The sequence below is a fragment of the Ptychodera flava genome, chromosome 8 (genome assembly GCF_041260155.1).
Source record: "Ptychodera flava strain L36383 chromosome 8, AS_Pfla_20210202, whole genome shotgun sequence".
Classification (NCBI taxonomy): domain Eukaryota; kingdom Metazoa; phylum Hemichordata; class Enteropneusta; family Ptychoderidae; genus Ptychodera; species Ptychodera flava.
This window is the reverse complement of record NC_091935.1, coordinates 28,529,601-28,550,470: the sequence shown is the minus strand read 5'-3', so window position 1 is coordinate 28,550,470 and position 20,870 is coordinate 28,529,601. Positions and strand designations below refer to the sequence as shown.

Below are 20,870 nucleotides of genomic sequence, written 5' to 3'. Positions count from 1 at the left end.
TTTACAGATTGGTGAAGGATGTGCAACTGAATAGCTCTGACATATCGAGGGGGTATCATAGCATGATGGCTATACCCTACCTCCAAAACCGCCCACTGGAACTACCCACGTAGAGGTGCCGCTTTCTGGGAACCGTTGGAAAACGCATTCTTATTTTAAGTGACAAGGCAAAGATCAGTGGCAAATGGCACTGTTCCAAGACAAGTTTCGTCATTAAAAGACAAATTATTAGCCCCTCAAAAACATCGTATTGTGTTGAATATGAGATATTACGGTCGTGAATTGAGTTCTCCAATCCTGCGTACGATCAGTTGACAACATTAAACAGGTGAAAACACGATTACGTGCTATCTCGTGACATTGAAAAGAAAACCTATGAAGTCTTAATTATTTTAGCTTAGTATGTTACATGAAAATTTGAACGCATTTCCTCTATTAAAGTAGAATTAATGAATAGGCAAACTTGGTGTCCGAAGCTAGAAATCGTCTGGCTAGGAGCTGACACATCCACTGAGGCAGTGTGATTCAAATGTCGATGCCGCGATTGTTCTATTATGTGTCGAAAATACGTGGAAATAGTCTGATAAACAAAATCTGAAGCCATGAACTAGTAAACCTTTGCGTTAATGGTCGCCCTGACATTTACAACATGAACTGTTGAATATAATTGCCTTCGTAGTGGGTGAACAATAACCGTGTTGACACAACAACCCCTGTAACGCAAAAACATTTTCCCCGAGCGCAAACTAGCTAGTCCCTATGCAGAAATTAATATGGTAAGTACTTTAACGACAAAATTTGCCATACATTCGCTTTTTAAGAAGATGCGGGACACTGATCACGGGAACGGTACTGAAGTCTGTTAAGAAAGCACGCCCTCTATGATTCGTACTTCATGGAGAGAGTTACACATTCAAGCTGCATTCAAAGCAGGCGCAATATACCGACGAAGTAATCTGTTAAAATAATTCTGAATACAGTAGGTTGGCTTAAACGGGTAACGCAACAACAACAACAACAACAACAAAAACAACAATAAATTAATTTCATACAAGTTTTGACGTGGTACAGGGAAAAATATTAAAGTTGAGCATAGTTTATTGGTGCGGTTCCCAAAAACGAAGTCATTTGGTACGGTGGTGCCACGCTTGATGCGAAAGTGAAAGCTAAGAGATACGGTACACGTATTCAGCTATTTATTGGTACCACGATATCACATCGCTTATGTTGACTACTGAAACAGCATACAGAAAGAGACGCAGTTAACCATTGATTCAATGTTTATTTTTCAGCCGCCGTGACTTACGTTCTTCATTTGGTGTAATACGTCACTGCTCTCCCAAGAATTGTGAAAAGAAAAACATACATTGAATGAAGTAGACTACAGTTTACTGGTCAGTTTTACACGAACAGAGCAAAAACTTAGAGACTCAGAAATAATTTCTCATGATTTTTTTTCTACCTGTCAATCTGTAATAGGATTTCGATAAACTCTGCAAAGTGCGTTTTAGCCCAGACGCGTAGGAATTCAATAATAGAGGGACAGTAAATATCTCTCTCAACTCACGACACTCGGGGCATACAGAATTGAAGTCATCTCAAAGCTGATGCTGCTGCTGCAAAATACACAATTACGCGATTTCATCGCTGCCTGATAGTATTTCCAACTCGCAGACTCTGGACTCGCATATTGTAAGATAACATTCTGAACACACATGCAAGTTTTTCTGAATATTCCGATATGAAATACTGTTCACAACCTCCCTAGAATCAGGTTGCTGTCTAAAAAAGACGTCAAGAGTCCAGTGTTCGAGATCCTGTGAGATTTTCTGACCATTTATGACGCATAATGTGCTCTATCCGTCCGTCTTTGCTGGGATCGCCACCAGCTGATAATTTGATGCATTTCCTGTCATTTTTCTGTCTGTTTCTTGTTCAACTCAAAATGTTGAAATGCTAGCTTGCAATTCAACTTGTCGGCAGACATTCGGCCTATATGTGTGTAATAGCCGATGTCATTATTGACAACTAAAATTTTGTCCGCAGTAGATCTCATCTGTCACACAATATGACAATGCAGTGCGTGTGTGCTAGGCCACTTCTTCTTTGAAATTTACATTTCAAAAAGTTTCAGGAGGAGAAGAAAATGTACCACCGCAACAACAAATTAAAAAACCCAAAATATTGCAGAAAATTATATGGTTATGGTCCCTTCAAAAAGTGCTACGAAAAGACACTGATCACTAAAATGAATTAACTGGCACTTTTCAAACCGACGACAGAGGGGACACTGTTGATGTTAACTTTTTTCGGTTCTGTAATATCACTGTAATTTTTCTAGGTTTAAAATAAAACAGTAAAGACAGTGAGACAAAGAGCACGAGTTTGGTACATTGCGATGCTATAGAAGTATTTGAAATACACAACGTTACGTTGTAAGAGACTAAACGTGGTAATTTCTTGGTTAACGGCTTTGAAAAACGGACCCGATCATATTTTTGTCAGAAACTCGTATCCTGGACCCTGGAGCGAGCGATAGCTCCCAGGTTCTTTGCTGTTTCACATCTACCCTAAATGCAAAAATTGCTTCAATTAAATCACCCACATAGGCTCACCTAATTCACCCACAAAGTGATTACGTCAATTAAATCACCCACTAAGTGATTACGTCAATTAATGTGCACGGGAAACTCGTGACATCGTTCTAGGCATGGCTGCCCACGATGCATTCGTAGAAGAGCTGGCTTGGGATTTAAATGTTAAAAGGATATTAACCTGCTAATTTGTAAAAAAACTCACAAAGCCAACTTTATAAAAACAGTTTGACGCAAGCAGGCGAAACTTTTGCTCAAGCTTTTCCTCAATGAAATGGCCAATCATTCTCCTATCAAATCAAGAATAAAAACCAGGGGTCAGTTGACTGTGCAAAGTATAAAAGTAGAGAAACAAATTACCTGACATTTAAATGACCGAAATCCAAAATGGCTGCCGTCCCTGTGTTAACACTATGGGGGAAAAATAACATTTTCGATTTTCACAAATGTAAGACTGATTATATTTTTACTCCAAGAGCTTTAAAATGATACCCCCACGAGTGGAAGTCCTGAAAAGTGTTTGACAATTTTGAGAGTCCGAATATTTGTCCCCGAGACCAAGTAGACGCAGTAGGGGATGTCTTCTGTCGCACTTTACGTTTTCAGAATCTTACAGCTCAAGCCTTTGGAGATTTACAGTGTGTGGTCAATGTTGCAAGCTAAACCAAGCGACCTTTCGTGCACAATGTAGAGCCACCCCCCCCCCCCTATCACGCCTGATACCCATAAAGAATCTCAACGCCGCTAGCGACCCTATCAGTCCCAGAGATGGTTTTTCCACACAACGGAATGCTCACATTTTGTTTATTGGACAAAAATCATTATTATAATCTCAGCAATCTTACTGACCATTCAGACCCTAGCTCTCTTAGCCTAGATGTGGACATCAAAAAGAATAAGTCAGAAAAATATCCTAAGCCTTGATCTGTACAATATCGCCAGAGCCCCAGATTAAAGTTATTTCAAAATTAATTTTACATTCATCTACTGAGTATAAATTTCATGTTATTTTACTGTCATAGCATCTAAAAGTATAACGGGTACATTGATGCTGATATTCAAGAAATTAATGGACGCTTCAAATCCTGTCTCAATTAAGACCGAGGTGGTCCGTCCTTGTCGACTCTGAGCTGAATTGTTTTTTCTTCAAATGATGAACTTTGTGAGCAAACCAAAGGCAAAGGCGAGAAGGTCTAGAAGCTCTCGCTTAAAACAAGTTTCTGGACTGGAGATTCTTTAAAACGAACTGAACTACCCCGTGAGTATTTTGAAAAGTAACATGTTGTACACGGTTCATACCATGATATATTTGTAAAAATTGTTACTTTTCTGTGACGACAATATAACCTAGTTAGGGAATACTCAAGAAAAAAGGTTCTAAAAGCTAAATGTTGCAGATAAACTACTTAGGCCTATACGCTGCCGACAATGATACATTTTACTTCGCCTTTCATCGGCGAGAAAACTTGCAACCAACGATTTTCACTATCAAAATCTACAGTAGTTTAGCATCTGGTTTCATTTGTAAGGCCGCAAATGAAATTAAATACAAACTATAGTTCGACCACGTTCGACCCGTACTGTCACGGTAATAATGGTTTGACGTAGTAAGCGAAACTTTAAAGTTCTAAATTTTTGTTCGTATTTTGCTCAAAGAAATCATCGATTTGTATTCTCTCATACAGTAAAGAATAAAAACCAAGTTTCACACTGAAAAGTTCAGTGTCAGAGAAACAAGTGACAAAAAAGTTACCCTTAAATGAAATTTTGAAATTGCAGCAGATTTCACAAAAACGAAACGCTGAAAATTCATTTACTCAGCATGGTTCAAAATAATTCCACACGACTGGTAGATTAGAAAAGTGTTGTGAAAATTTGAGCGCCAGAAAAACTCTCCCGAGGCACATTCTGCCGTGCAGTGAGTGAGTGAGTTGTGCCCAGGTCTACCCGCATGGTCAAGATATGACGTGCGCATGCGCAACGTAGAACGAGCCTGGGGGACAGATATCCTGACCCTTAATTTTTTTCCAATACTTTTCTGATCTACCGCTTGTGGGGGCTCATTTTGAAGCTCTTGCAGTAAGAAAAGTTTTCACTGTCTTAATTTGATGAAAAGCGAAAATTTACAAAAATTGATTTTTTTTCCACATATGCAGGGTGGCGGCCATTTGAATTTCAATGATCGGTTAAAACTAGGCAATTTGTTTCTCTTGTACCAACTTTGCGCGGTGACCCCTGATTTTATTCTTGATTTGGTTAGTGAGTGGTTGAAAGTTTCCTTGGGGACAGTTTTAAGCAAAAGTTTAAATATTTCAGTTTGGAGGCGCATACTACCTTAAATTAGTAACTTTGTAAAATCAAATGGAATTTTTTTTATTTCAATGAAAAGCTACTCTTTCGCACCAATCAGTAATGGTGGATATAAATTATTCTCTGAAGTTTGAAAATTGTAGTCATTAAAGTTACAACAGAAAAGTTGGCACCCGCTGCCCCCACCCCTCGCTGCAACCTCTCACCTGTGTCCTTTTCCCTCTAGGCACATGCACAACATTCCCCACAATAAACTGTCCACTAATACTAGTGCTTCAACAACGCTCTGAGGACCGCCAGATAGAACTTTATGTAAAAACACCGAAGCGTAACTAGATGCATTCAGGTGCAGTCTGGCGCTCATACGCTGAAGAAACGACAAATGCATATCATTCTTTCAATTCAAATGTTGTCAGGTGTAACGTTGAATTTGGTCACGTGACTTTCTTTTATAGTCTTTTATATTCCTCCATAAACATTGGGAAAAAGAAGTTTCGCTTTGAAAGCAGCCATGCCATGTGAGCCAACCGGTACGTCAAAGATGTCATTTTGGGGTCATTTATCTGGCGCGATAAAAACGGATCAAGACAACTTCAATTACGTCCTTCTAGAACTCTTTTGAACATGATGACGCAGCGCAGCTTATAAGCAGTTTGTTAGATTCCTAAAGCCTGCACCAGTCCCTCTATCTCTCAACTCATTGAGTTACTTTACCCCCAAGCTCAACTCAGGCACGTTTGAGAACAAACTGCCGGCTACATCACTGTACTTCACGCATACGCGTTTAAAACATGCAAGGAAATTTTCTCGACCAACGCACGGAATACATTGTGCCTTCTTGCCCAGCCGGAATAGGGCGCCAAAAATGTACGTAATCATATATGATAATCTTGCACTGCTCTCGCGCCCTCCTCTGACAAGTCAGAGTCTCCCGGAGGGACTGTGGACAACTGTACACATATCTACAATGAGGTATTGCCATACAAAATTGACATAGCGCGCTAGCTCCTTCACTTACTTCTAATGGGGAATTCCGTCGCCAGGGAAAGTCCGCGGGCTTGTTGTTGTGTTCCTGTCAGCGGCGGTAGTGGTGAAACGCTGTCCGCGCGGCCAGACTTATCCAGTTATTAAGAGCGGGATCGTTCACCCGAGACACGTCACCCCGGTGACCTCACGGGATATGTAGCAATAATAGTTCAGAAGTGTGAAACGTCAGGGCCACCATCAAGCAGGTGATTAGTCGATTGAGCGACACCGGAAGATACGATAAAGGTGACTGACCTATCACTGTGATTGCCATTTGGCTAGGACCTGCCCGTAGTATTTCACCTAGCTACAATTTCGTCAGGAGAGTTTGGCTTCTGGCTACGCCGCCTCTCTACCACAGAGAGTTGGGTACGCGTAGCCATCAGCCGAAAACTCGACGTAGGGGTATATTTCACCGTACTCAAGCATGCAGTACGTCATCGAAAATTGCTGAGTCAAGCCGACGGCAATGGAAATTGGTGGGATGGTGATCATGTTGGCCTCTGGAGGGAACATCCCCCGTGTTGATCAGATTGGTTGAATCGTGGAGACGTCTCCGTGATCACAAATGAAAGCTGATCATGTAATGGGGTGTTGATGGCGTGACTTCATCACTTATTTCATGACAAACTAGCTCGACGACCTTTTTTTCGAGTGTCTACGGATAAAGAGACACTTTACGATCACGGTCTCTCTGCGAGCCGAAAGTAACAGAAACCAAAAGGGGAGAAGCCATCTCTTCAATGTTTTCTTGCCGTTCCTCAAGTCGCACAAGGCTTGGGAATTGATATTGTGTAATGGTTGGGAACTTTCCGAGGGCGTGCTGAAAACAAAATTTCAGACGTTTAACCGATGTTGATGAGATGACGATGATAATGATGATGATGATGATGATGATGATGATGATGATTATGATGATGGTGTTGTTGTTGATGATGATGATGATGATGACGATGATGATGATGATGAAAATGATGATGATGACAATTGAAATGAATCTAATAGATATGGAACACGAGTAGAATGTTTGTGCAGGTCACACTTCCCGTTGTAGTAACGTTTTGGAAGAGATTTTGCAAAGAAAGGAGTGCTTCCTTGCCGCGTTTTGATTTATGTCAAGTAAATCACTCTTCGTTCCTCTGACACAGGCCAAACACTGGCAAGGATTGAGGTAAACTCCTTTATGCTTCCAATACGCGTATTTCGCACACTTTGAGAGAACAAAAGAGAATTGCCGATCAACATTTATACATGATTTCAGAAAACGAACCAAATTATTTCCTTTTCTGTAGTTTATTTTTTATTTAGAGCTCTCAAGACAATTTTGTTTGTTTTCAGTGATAATTGTAACTTTTTATCTCGAGATCTCGAGGTAATTTTCTTCATTTAAACAAATCTAGAGATCTCGATTATATTCTTTATATGTTTGTTATGCTAGCACGCTCCTTATGGGCTTTCATGTTATATGCATGTATCTTAGTGAAATAATACATTATTTTCATCAATGGAACAGGTTAAGAACCGTCTACATCAATAACACCGCATACCTGATCTATCGAGCGAACATATATGCGGGTGGTATAACTTCCGGACCAGATTTGATGAATTACAGTCTCTCCACAAAGTGGTTGAATATCTCCACAGCCCTGGATACGAAAGGTCACCCCGATGGGTCACTACCTTTTATTCTTGGTATTTTATGACTAGGTCTTGAGTAGGTCCTCTTGACTTAGTAAAGATCACAGCAGCCTCCATTGGTATCTTGACCAGCCTTTTGATTCAGTACGAGGTACATGTGTGTCTACGCCCTCTTTGTGACCGTTAGGATGACCGCAGAAGACCGCGATTATCAATGGTGGAGGGACCGTCTTGAAATTAACGATTTTCCTCACAGATCATGTGGAATGGCCGTTAAGACATTTTTTTCTTCGAACTTTATTAGATACCTAACTTGAAGATGAGCGTAGAGTCGTTATCTGAAAAATTTTCGCCAATTGCAGTTTGCTTGAAAATGACGATTTTATGAAGGATGTCGACTCTGTAACGTTGTACGCGCCGTCGAGAATTTTTTCTTAAGTTTGCATGCTCATTTGTTTTCAAGACCCGTATTGCAAATGTGAATCTGATCAAAAATTACGTCACAGCATTAGATATTGTTGCAAGCATATTGACCGTCGTCATAGTTTCCAAGAAATTACTAAGTTCCAGGGACTGTATTTACTTCATTTTCAACCGTCGAAAAACCTGTTAGCATCCTCAGTTTTGGTCATGTTTAGCGATGGTAGCATAACCTCGACGCCAAGGACTTGATTAAATTTGCTCTGTGAGACATTTTGCACATTATGTTCTCTTTAAAGGGACACTGTTGTCCGAACTGCGCTCCAAGGTCGTATGGGACCCATACGACCAAGGAAAATACTGTATCCAAGATAAGATGGTGATAGACGAAAGTTAAAACATGTCTGTCACAAGCTACATCGTATAATTTAAATGTTGCAGCTATGATGATGAGATGCATGCATCAGATACATTGTTTGTAAACAAGAAACTCGCACAGGCGCAGTTCCGACGACTGTTTCCTTTTAACGGTTGATACATGTTGTAATCATTTTCAGATAAAAAAACATCAACTGACTTCCCTTGGAAGCTATACAGTCATCCATGGTCACTACCATTATCATCATCATCATCATCATCATCATCATCATCATCATCGTCATTGTCGTCGTCGTCGTCATTATCATCATCGTTATCATCATCGTCGTCGTCGTTATTATCATCATCATCATCATTATCATCATCATCGTCATCATCATCATCATCAGAAGAAGAAGAAGGAGAAGAAGAAGAAGAGTCGTTTTGTGTTGTTGCTGCTGACAATAAACATGTTTTTGATTATCTCTTGTTGTTTTGCGCAATACTATCGGTCTGTGGGGGTCCTTCCAAAGGCGATCATCGAAAATTCTTTGTTTTTCCCCCTAATATCCCCGGTTGTTGTCTTGGGCGCAGCAACAGTTCGTTTGCGTATAATTGTAAACAACAATCTTGATGTTACCACCTGCGGTGTACTGCGGTGACCTTGGGTGTACGTGTGTCGGCAGTGATTACTGACAGGCTTCACCACCTGTCATGATCAACATCAACGCCCCTGTTCCCGCCAAGGCGCTTGCGTGATCATGTTGACAGTTTGGGTGGCGAACATTCTCCTGGGGGGCGCAGTTCAAACTGCAGAAGCCTCCGATCCAAACAAGAACCTCGACACTATAGAAACAGACCCCCCACGCGGCGTGGCGTTGGCAACACTTCTGGTAGGATGGAGATTAGTCTGTTTTGCGTTTCCTGTTTTTTACAGGTGTGCGAATACATTTCAGCTCCGCTAGGATGTGAGTATGTCTTCAATGCATCATTAAAGGTGATCTTGAGCAACTCGAGCCCCGCTGGGGATCTCGACCTTTTAGTAAACATTGACAAACACCTGCCTCTGAGCGAACCTGTTTGCATGATTTATGAAAGCCCGAGAATTTATCTCCTGGCAAGCAAGGTGAAAGTGTTTTTTTTTTAAAAAGAGCATTATACGCGACTGAAGTCAGTGATTATAGATATTTTTTGGTCGGCGACGGAACGAGGCGATCGACTGGGCTGGCTAGACTCGCTGAACTTCGCTATCATCATCACTTGACAAGTACAACGTTTCGTTTCGTTTCAACTTCAAAACCGTATGTTTTGTCAACTAGAGCAGCGACTTTGTTGTCACATATGCAAGTACTGTAGCATACACGGATTTGCTGCGGCCGTGTTTACAAGACATGACCCGGGGATCAAATTGTCCTCGATTAACAGCATTGCATCGTATATGGACGGGTAATGACTGAATGGCATCGTAAGCATCTACTCCCACGCACCTGACCTACAGTATATCACTCTGTGCAAACCAAAACGAAGCGGTAATATGTAGCCACAGCACTAAATGAAGTGTACACCTTGAGAAAAGATGATCTGATGGAGAAGGTAACTTTCTAGACGATCAATCTGACACAGAGTACTATTTTTTATAGACCGGTGTACCTCAAGAACTTAGCAAAGAGTCGAGGAATCGATTAGCAAATCCATGCCAGCAGGTAAAACTGACCGTCCCTTTTTTCTCGTCAAAGGACTGCAAAATTCTGCCCAGTGTAGTGGAAGAACATATTAATCTGTAAGTTTTTACAGAAATAGGAAAAAAAAGGAATTTTACTTTACAGCTGTACCCGAGGCTTGTAAGAACATTGAAACTTGATGCGATCATGAAGTCTCGAATATATATATCCATGACAATAACAGTTGCCTCTCACTCGTTGGTTTTGCGCATACATCCGCTCTGATATCGATGGACCAAGCTGGATTTCGTAACTCATAACCTTTCACATGTTAATGGAGGAAAACTGCAACTTTTGGTAATAGTTTCGTGTATTTTTGTTCAGTAGAACAAGATAGCATTTCCATTTGCACCCCTAAAAATGTTGAAACAATACTAGCCGTACTACGCAAGTCACTACTAATAACAAACTTCTCCGGACCAAATTCAAATGTTGATGATAACATTTGAGAGTAGAACAAGAAAGCGCTTAATTTACAGATGTAAAATACTTGAAAATTAATTCTAACTTTCTGTCAGTTATGTGCTATCGTACCAGGGCTTCATAACTTGCACATGTCTTTGACTTTTTTTCAAGTTAAGTATCACCCAGCCATGCAATTTTTTCCTAATTAACGGTAATGGCGATCATACACGTGAGTGGTGGAGGAACTGCAGCAACCCTACACGCGCACGAAATCAGCCGCTGCCGACGGAAATTCGAACAAAATTTGTCTTTTACCTTTCTGTATTATTGCTGCAGCCCATGGCCCGAGTCACTGACCTGTGATTGCTGTTTCCGTGAGATGATTTGTGGCACAACGCACCACCATCATTGATGTTCCAAAGTTCCGCAAAATTCCTGACATGGTACAGAGCATATCCTTGCATCGTGTGGTTAAACTGTAACGTAATTTTGAGCCCGATATGCGAGTATTTGGATTAACCTCGTGGGCAGTAAGTGCCCAGGAACTCTTGCCGATAGTAATACTTTTGGTAAAACCAACCTATATGTATACGTATACTGTTCCATTTTCCCCCGCCGACGTTCAATGATGTGCTCGCTGGTAAGTTGGCTATTGCATTATATTGGAGACATAGGGAACATTTCATATGGTCAAGTCGCTTTGTAAATAAAGCATAGACTTCAAGGCATACTCGTTTCTCAGCCGAGTTCGTCACTTACCGTGTCCTTGCTGTCATCAGATTTGGCCGGGGCGATTTTCGGTGCTCGGCGGTCAACGCGCTGGAACAATGTGACGACCGCAGCACTGTACTTGGTGGATGAGACTGACAGTGTGGACGCCACCCACAGTCTGACAGGATTGGAGGTCGCGAGTTTGATCGCACGCGAGGCGGTGCCTCTGCTTATATACTGCAAAGGTTCCCGTTTATGTAGCTCCGCCCAGCAGACAGCCAACGTGCTCGAAAAAGTTTTGAATTCGAGGGTGGGGTGGCAACAGTTATAATACAGGGACAATGTATCATGTTTGGTTTCTGGTGTTACCCTCTTACCTCATCTTCCAAGAAGACTTCTACCGTCCTGGTTCGTAAAGCAAACGACATTTCGCCTTCTACACGTCATTCATGATCTATGTAATAGTTTTTGCATTGACTCCCTATCTGTCAAGTTTTTGCACCATTTTTTTATTGCGTTTCATTTTCTTTGATAGTGATCGCCTTTGTGAAATTCTAAAAGATATCTATAATGTTGAGTCTCTCGTATCCCTTTGTTTCTGAGTAGATTTTCGTTATCTTTGTTAACATGACAGTTTGGATGGTGACACATGACCAAAGTCCCTACGTTTGACCCGGAATAGTGAAGAGTGGGGTCGTCAAAACCCTGGAGGGGTGGGGGAGGGGGCAACGTACGTACCAAAGTGTACCATTAGAAAAAGTCGCAGTACACAATATGATAACGCACCCAAGAACACAAATTAGTAGCCTGATATCGCGCAGAACACAATTGCGCAAAACGATACAGCGAAACTATAGGTCTACTCGTAGCACCATCGAAGAATATGCAGTAAATAGCACAGTACGGCGAAGTATATCGCTAGGTTCATTATTACAGAGGGTAGACATGTCACGTTCACTGTGAAGAACATGAAAAAAAATATTGCAGTAGAAGAGATTCTTAAACAGAATCATGAAAGGGAAATTAACTGTAATTTGTGATAATTTTGCTCTAGGAAACAGAGTATATATTGAACTCTCTTCGTCCAAAAGGTGCGTTGATACCAAGAATTAACTTTGTAAGCACATCAAATGATGTCCAACAAGCATGGTATTGTTGACAAATCAATTCTAGTCCGGGTCTGAATTTGGTTGGCAACAACAGTATTAAAAGTGACGCTCATACTTACTGCGTTGACAAGTTCCACTCAAGACACATGGAAATAATTGGACTAGAAAAATAATTGTACTATTTTACAGATGGGAAAAAATAGGAGAAAAATACATTACAAGTAACAAGTAATTTACGTTCAATTGCCGAGCTTCAAGGTGCAGACTTCGGTAGGATAATCACACAATTAAACACGACCACAAACATTTTAAAAGCGGGTGACGATTTCTGAAATAGATATACAATCTTCACCTGGCGAGATGACGAAAATCGAGCTCAATAAAGTAAAAGCCAATCAAAAAAAAAATTATTTCCAAAAGTAGGAGTTGCACAACATAGCCCCGAATGAATGTCGAATGAAAATCCACAGTAGTACACTGAAGCAGACGCGGCAAACATACTCAACGCAGCAGGTCAAACCACAACACAGTACAACACAACCACAAAAAAGGTTATTGAATAGGCGTCACACCACTGAGTGCATAATATACGATTTATTGTAAAGGCGTTATGGCATAATCAAACACCGATTTCTTATTGTAACGTGCAAAATATGCAGCGTCATCAGAAAATGAGTGACACAGTTTCCAGATGTATAAATCTTACACAGCATAAACATGGCCTGTAAAAATTAAAATAGTATTCCGAAAACAAGGTTTAAAAAAAGATAAGTACATGTTGTGAACTGAACTCGCAGCTTATACAGAATAAAATAATATTATACACATGGGGCATCTACATGAGTACTTAATGGTGAAATCAAGACAGCGCGTCGGTTACATCGCTCTCAACAATTCGCCGATCATATTAATCGCCCCCCAAAGACATAGGTCAGACTCTATGCCGGAACGGCGCAAAAAGTCGATTCTCTGAGATAATTTAGTACGAGACACAAAGTTGTCGACAGACTTCGTAATCAATGACCGATGAGCCTTGGCAGGACTTCCATGCGGGTAGTTTACTCACCTTTAGCGAGGAAAACAAATCTGCAAATATCACGACATGCGGGCAGGTCGACAAGGTGACGACGCTTGAAAGGCTGGACATAGTTATGGGGTGGTAAATCAATTTCCCTCCTCACATTTTTAAACATTATAATTAGATATAAGTTCGTTTCCCAGTGAACTTTACCCTGTTTCAAACTTTTCTTTCTGTTTATTCTCATTGTAATGTCTCTCTTAATCAGAATGTTTTCACTCTCCCCGTGGCAATCATTTGTGCCCCAGATAATAATACCCCGATAATAATACCCCTTTTCACGTTTAGTTGAATAATAGTAAACTCTATGCTCTAGTATGCCTAGAAAAGGTTGCAATTATTCGACACATGTACAGTAGGACGCTTTGCCAGTCAGGTACGTGATGGTAAATACCGCAACCTTGATTTGTGACCAAAGGCATCTTCAAACCGCAGAGTTTCTGTGTCAGTTCAGTGGCATGCGCAGTACAAACATATAGCATGCTACTTCCCCTACATTCGATTAGTAGGTCCATGCATCATGCAATTGCCCTTACGGGAGAGTGCGCTGCGGGGACAGATATTTGGACTCTCAATTTCGACAATTTTTTTCTGATCTACCACTTATCAGACTTATTGTAAAGCTCTTGGGGTAAGAAAAATGTTCAAGGTCTCAGTTTTTCCGAAAATGTTCTATTCCCCCCCTTAGCGTTACCGTAGGGATGGTGACCATTTTGAATTTCAAATATCGGTAAATGTTGTTAGTAATCTGTTTCTCTAGTACCAAACTTTGCAAGATGACTCCCTACTTTTATTCCTGAATAGGTAAGAGCATGGTTGAAGGTTTAATCCAGGAAAGTTTGAGCAAAAGTTGAAATCTTTCCCTTTTGAGGTACATACTACCTTAAACAAGTTATGTTAGTTAGTAGTTAGTTAGTTAAGTTTATTATAGTGACATGAGATATCAATGGTTCAAAAAGAATACAATTCAGCATAAGGTTAACACCTCCCAGCCCAATGGGCTTATATGTCACTTTTAGACAATTCAAAATGACTTAAGTTATGTTTACATTCGATGTGACTTAACGTCTCCATAATTTGGCAATTAAAAAGTGACAAATGTAAGAGGCCTGCCTACACGATGCTATAACTGTAAAGTCACGAAATAAGACTGTGGGTTTTTTCAAACAGTTTCTGATTCCCATGCCACTTTTCACGACGTGTCACCACACACAAATCGAAGCAAATGTGAAGAAAATTATTGCAGTATTTTGCTAGGACAACTCAAAACCGATGTGTCGTTGTGTGTTCTGCTCGGACAAAAACTTATCTGTCAGGGGTCTTGGTTAAAGGGCACTCTAAATATCTCACAGCAAATATTTATCCCGTCTGATTCCAATATTTAAGATGTTATTATCAAAGTGAATAGTACTATTTGCTGGCCAGCAAAAGTCTCTACTTTATTGATTTGTAACGCCCAGCAATTAATGTGCACATACTTTTAAGTGATTACGTTTATAACTGTGGACGTAATCGATGTCTAACAAATGAGGCAAAACCTTCAATCTGTGTGTAATTATGATAAATGACAACAGATGGACAGATGTGGACTGTTCAGCACGCAACTGGTTAGAAACAAGTCATCGTTAATGACATAGTCCCCGCTACTGAATCGAATGTTTTTGGGAGCTATTGATCCCTGTTTTGATTGTAACAGTCACATATTTGGCGCTGTTATCGCAGTGAGACAAATTGAAGTGCACATTAAAATTGTTGTAAAATATTCTTGTACTAGGTTCTTGTACTAAGTTTGAAATTTTGTAAAAAATGACCGCCAGGCACCCACATTGGATTGTATCGTGACATGAATTGACATGCATTTGTGTGTAATTTTACATTGTTCATATGCTTACGTTCAATTAGATCTGTTCAGGCATGTCTAATGCCTACAGGTTGAGAACTTGAGAAAACCATGATAACATGGCCTTCTAATGGCTGCCATATTGGTTCTTGCTGCCACAAAAATTAACATGCATATTATAGGTGTGCCATAGCACCCTGTCCTTGAACAAAGTTTGAAGAAAATGGCAGAAGTGAAGGCATGTTTGTGGGGCATGGCCCTGGACGTGAAAAATGGAGACAAAATGGCTGCTTGGTGGCCATATTTGGTAATATCATGACACAAATTGACATGCACATGTATACCATAGTACAATGTCCCTGTACCAACTTTGAAACAAATCGATCCAGGTGTTTCTTGACTATGGCTCTGGACATGAAAAATTACAAGAAAATGGCAGTCTGGCGGCCATATTGGATCATTAGCAGGAAAAAATCCACAAGCACACTATTTATATGATAAAAAGTTATGTCCTTGTACCAGATTTGAAACAAATGTCCCGACATCTGTAAGAAGAGCTTGCGTACAGCCGGATGCACAGACGGAAGGGCCCCCGGGACTTCGTCCGTTGAGACAAAAATATGCAAGGAACTTCAACAGTATTTCCAAGACTGATTCAGGTCTACACACTGCTCTACCGCACTGGGATTATGTGTATCTAACTATTACGATGTTGTTTTTTGTAAATAAACAAGTTCCTCTTACAAAGTATTAGCGAATGGGTAATAATTCGAGAAATTTCTCTCCGATCTGCCATCTTCTTTTTCAAAAGATAATGAACGAAAGTGAATTACATATCACATGCAAACTTTTTTTTCACTTTAGCACTTTTATTGAGCATTTGACTATATTTCCCCGTTTATGACCTTTCTGAGGCATTTGGTTTTGAACTTAACGTACTCAGTAAATAAATACTTGTTATCCAGTCATTTTACGAGTTATGGTCTCATGATTAACTGGCTGACATGATAGGTTGAACGGTGTTGATTCTTCTTTCTCATGGAGCAAGTATTGTCATTTTCGGAGCCAACATAAAAATGTAGCCAACAGGAACCAACTCATGCCATAAGCTCCTCTCACACACTGTCACACATAGATAGCTAGATAGATAGATTCGTAGAAAGATATCTAGATAAATATGTATAAAGTATTATGTACCACGCAGACACACAACGTGAGCTTATAAAGCTATACATACGTATTATATATATATATATATATATATATATATATATATATATATATATATATATATATATTATATATATATATATAATATATATATATATCTCTTATTTTAAACATGCAGCTATACTTACAACAGTAAGATGCTTTAAAGCACATCCCTGTGTGGAATTTAATTACTGAATTCACCTGCAAGTGTCGTTTTACTGTATGTGGTAGTCCATGGTGCAAATTATGAACAATTTTGTCCCCACGCAAACTAAACTTGATATATTTGTGCATTTATATATGTTTGACAATTGATATGAATGTACTTCACTAGCATATGGTGATTCAGAGGGCAATTGTGTACAAGAAATTTAATTTTTGAATTTCATCCAAAAGTGTCATTTCGCTATAAATGGTTGTCTATTGCCCGAACTATGCCGTTGATAATGCTCGTTCCCTAACCTTCTTTAAAACCAACCTACCCTAAAGTGTGTTTTTCATTTTGGCAATTTCCATCTGATCTGGTTGTGTTTTGTGTTTTCTTACCCGCAGCCATTGAGCAGGAAATATTTTTACATGTAATGGAAGAAACCAGACTAGTCGAGCAGCTCTGTTTTCTCAGGGTATACATTTACCGGAAACAGACGTCACGCTAATTGATTCAGATAACATTTCTCTGGATGATCTCGCGACACCGAGTATAATTTACATAATAAAACGCCTACACAGAACGACAAGGCAGGACAGAAAATTGAGGTGCAGGTTTCTCCAGTAGGAAGACTTTAACCATTATCTCCTTAGAGAAACACTCGACCAGACAAATGACTTTAAAATTATTCTCTGGCATAAAGAGGCATCGACCATAGCAACAGATGAAATATATATTGATAGATATGAAAAGTATTAAAGTGTCATCAACGAACTGTATAAAGATTGAAAGGGTAGAACCATCTAAACCCAACTCGGACTGGTCTTGAAATGTGACATAGAAAAAGGTCAACGCACAGCTGATGTAAGTCGTGAGGAATTACTCTCCACATGTCGACACGAGAACAAATTTTACCTGTCGAGCTTCAACCCTCCTGCTGCAAAAAATGGTATGATCCAACATATGTATAAATTGTATCGATCTTTTCCATTCGTCTGAAGATCATGAGTTCTTGAATCTCGAGTGATGGAACAAACGAAAAATGTCAATAGACTAACAGTTTGAAAATAGTGAATTTCAAAACCAAGAGAAGCTTGTGGACCGACGAGGGTTTCAGCAAAATTTCCTGAGATAGTTGTCACAGAATTCAAAATAGCTTGATTTCTGCCCACTTGGCCTTAAACATGATTTACGGCTTTTATAAGGAGAGTAGCTGTAACCAGGTAACATTTAGTGAGTTTTTCGTTTTATACTACGTATGTCAATTTCAAGTTCTTGTCCTAGTCCCCAAATAATGTTAAAACACTGACGGTGTAGCTTGTTAGCTCAGCCTGTAGATGTGCCGACTGCACTGCATTTGTCAAGAAACTAGAATTAATTCTAAAGAATAGCTGTGCATTCTATACATATAGTCGCTGTGTTGAAAGCTAAATAGTATGTGTTTTAAAATGCTTTGGGGAGTAGAACAAGAACTTGATAGTGACATACAAACAAAAAAGAGAACAAATATCAAATGTTACAGCGACTGGCACTTTAAAGGGAAAAAGTCGTCGGAACTGCGCCTGTGCGAGTTCTTGTTTACAAACAATGAATTTCGTGAACGATATCTAGATGCAGTTTATCATCATAGTTGCAACATTTAAATTATACGATGTAGATTATGACAGACATGTTTTAACTTTCATCAATCACCATCGTACCTTGGATACAGTGTTTACATTGGTCCCATACAACCTTTGAGCGCAGTTCTGACGATCGTACCCCTTTAACAACATGAAGGAACGGTGTGACACTTCTTCACCCAAGTAATAACAATATTTGGTGCAATGTCAATGAGACAGTGGATGATCGCTATGGGAGTGATATTAAAAGGACATTAGCTGTAATTTCAGTTATATTTTCATTATTTTTTGTAAACGTATTTTTGTAAACGTATAATTATAACAGGTATAATTTTCTTCTATTTCTTCTTCTTCGAGTATGTTTAATAAAAGCATCATAAACCTCACAAATTCTGCTCTAAAATTTCTGTGGTCAACAAAATTAAAGCCCCACTAGCTGTATCTTTAAGCATTATTTTTATGATTTTTCTTTCAAACTATGATAGGTTTGTGAGAATGGTGTGTGTATACACTTATTATTAACTACCCTCTGGGACTGTATATGCAAAGATTACACTGCGATTAAATGTTTGCCTAAACATTAAAATGTAGCCCCGTACGAAAAAGTAAAACCCGTGAATACTGAGCATGTCTGCACTGAAATTTTCACCTAAACTTCACAGAGTAGTCCAATGTAATGCATAGGGGGTGAATGTTTTCAACTCTGACATTGTTTGTTCTATTTCCTTTGTAATACCACCAATTTTTTGAAGTGGCGGGAAATCAAAATGACCGTTAAAATTTGAATTTACTTGTCAAATGTTTCACAAAAGAATGGTTTCCTAATGCAGTGACAGCCCATATCCCTTCAGAGGGTAGAATTCAAAGAAAACCAGGAGAGAATAGGAAGATATTTTGAGGTCAACAAATTTCAAGAGGCTGGCGGGGCAATTATACAGGTGTTGACAAGTTGAAGGATCATACACTTCGGGATTGTTTCAGAGGTAGGACAAGAAAATGCATGGTACAAGGGATATGAAAGTATGAGATACTTTTTTACATATTAGTTGGCCGTTCGTTTATTTTTGATTTCCCTTTAGCCATTCTTTGGTCTTGTGTCGGCAAGACTCTCCACCTTGTGTTATCACAGATCGAAATGCGAGCTTTCTTCAAATACATTGTTGTTTCTCCATCACCTGTCACAATGACTTTTTCCGACTTTGAACTCTGGAAGCGAGGGGGCTACCAGAATCTACAAAGTAGAGAGCCGTGGATGACAAAGGGAGATCGTAATAAATATGACGACTTGAAATGATAGGGGGTTGCGGAAATGTCCGTCCCCAGGGGTAGGGGCGGGGGCAAGGTATAACAGAAGACTGTTATACCTTGCTGGTGCGTTCGTTGTTGACTTTGTCAAAGTTAATCCGGTGATAATCTTGTGACAGCGTCCACAATTAGTAATTTACTCCTGCTTGCTTTGGCGGATTAGGCAATCAAACGCATCAGATAATAGAAGCAACACAGTGACAAAACTTCGCGTAAGATTCACGGTCAAAGGACAAATACGTGACACGGCGAAGGAGAAAAAGAAATTGTTGCAAACCCAGTGCTAACTAACATAAGACCAAGACACCAGAGGTTGGCAGTATTCTTCATTGGAAATACATATCATAGTCAAACGCATAGCAAGAAGAAACCTGTGCTGAGACCAAGACACCCCTACCCCCGCCCCTACCCTGGGGACGAACATTTCTGCAACCCGCGATGCTGAAATACAGAAGCAGATGATGCAGCTTGGATCGCTCTCCCCTTGACAAAAATTTAATCGTTTTAGTTTTTTGACCGAATGCAACATACAGTAACTAAATACTAACTATAGTTACAAACCATCCTTAAAAGCTCCGCTATCACTTTATCTAGAGGTCTTGTGAGCAGTCAGTATTTGTACCGAGCCTCTTTCCATCGGGCCCGAAGTTCTAAAATTAACACATCTCAATCAGTCAACAACGGAAATCTCACCAAAACCATCACGCTTCAAAATCACACGTGCTCAAAGTAGCGATGCAATGCTACACACCTCGCTCGTGAAAACAACTTCAACGCCTGGTGTCATGTCGATAAACGCCATGGTGTGAAACATATATAGGTGTTATGTTATTAAGCCGCTGATTAGCACGCCATATATAAAAGTGTGACGAATTCGTGACTTAATTCATCTTTGTACAGAAATATTATACATACATACATACATACATACATACATACATACATACATACATACATACATACATACATACATACATACATATATACGTATATATATATATATATATAAATATATACATACATACATATATACATACATACATAAATATATACATATATATATAAATAATAAATAAATAAAGAAATGAACAGATTACTTCAAGTACATCTGTATACTTCGATATATATATATATTTTCAACATTTTCTTTTTTTTGCAAAAATCAATCATTATTTCTCTTGTTTTCTTTGATGTTTTGCTTTTGGTTGGAGTTGTAGCACTAACCGATTTATCGACCCGAACTCTGACCTACAAAATACTGTTTGTATATATGGTACGTATAATAGACATTTGACAGGTTTTGTACGATGGGAAGCACAACCAAATAAGCCATATGGCACAGCCCTAAGGTGAATCAGTGGTAAGAATTATTCT

General features: G+C 39.5%; 1 protein-coding gene across 4 annotated transcripts in view; it reads right to left on the bottom strand.

Moving 5' to 3' along the window:
• Positions 1-11,298, bottom strand: part of LOC139138957 (midnolin-like) — a 53,213-nt gene extending 41,915 nt beyond the window's left edge. Inside the window, exon 1 of one of the 4 annotated variants that reach the window (XM_070707603.1) lies at positions 11,231-11,298. The gene's annotated coding sequence lies outside the window, so the exon portion shown is untranslated. Of the gene's footprint in view, positions 1-5,922; positions 6,322-11,230 lie in introns of those variants that run through there. The other 3 variants (XM_070707599.1, XM_070707602.1, XM_070707600.1) reach the window with 3 other exon arrangements.
• Between the last annotated feature and the right edge of the window lie 9,572 nt (positions 11,299-20,870).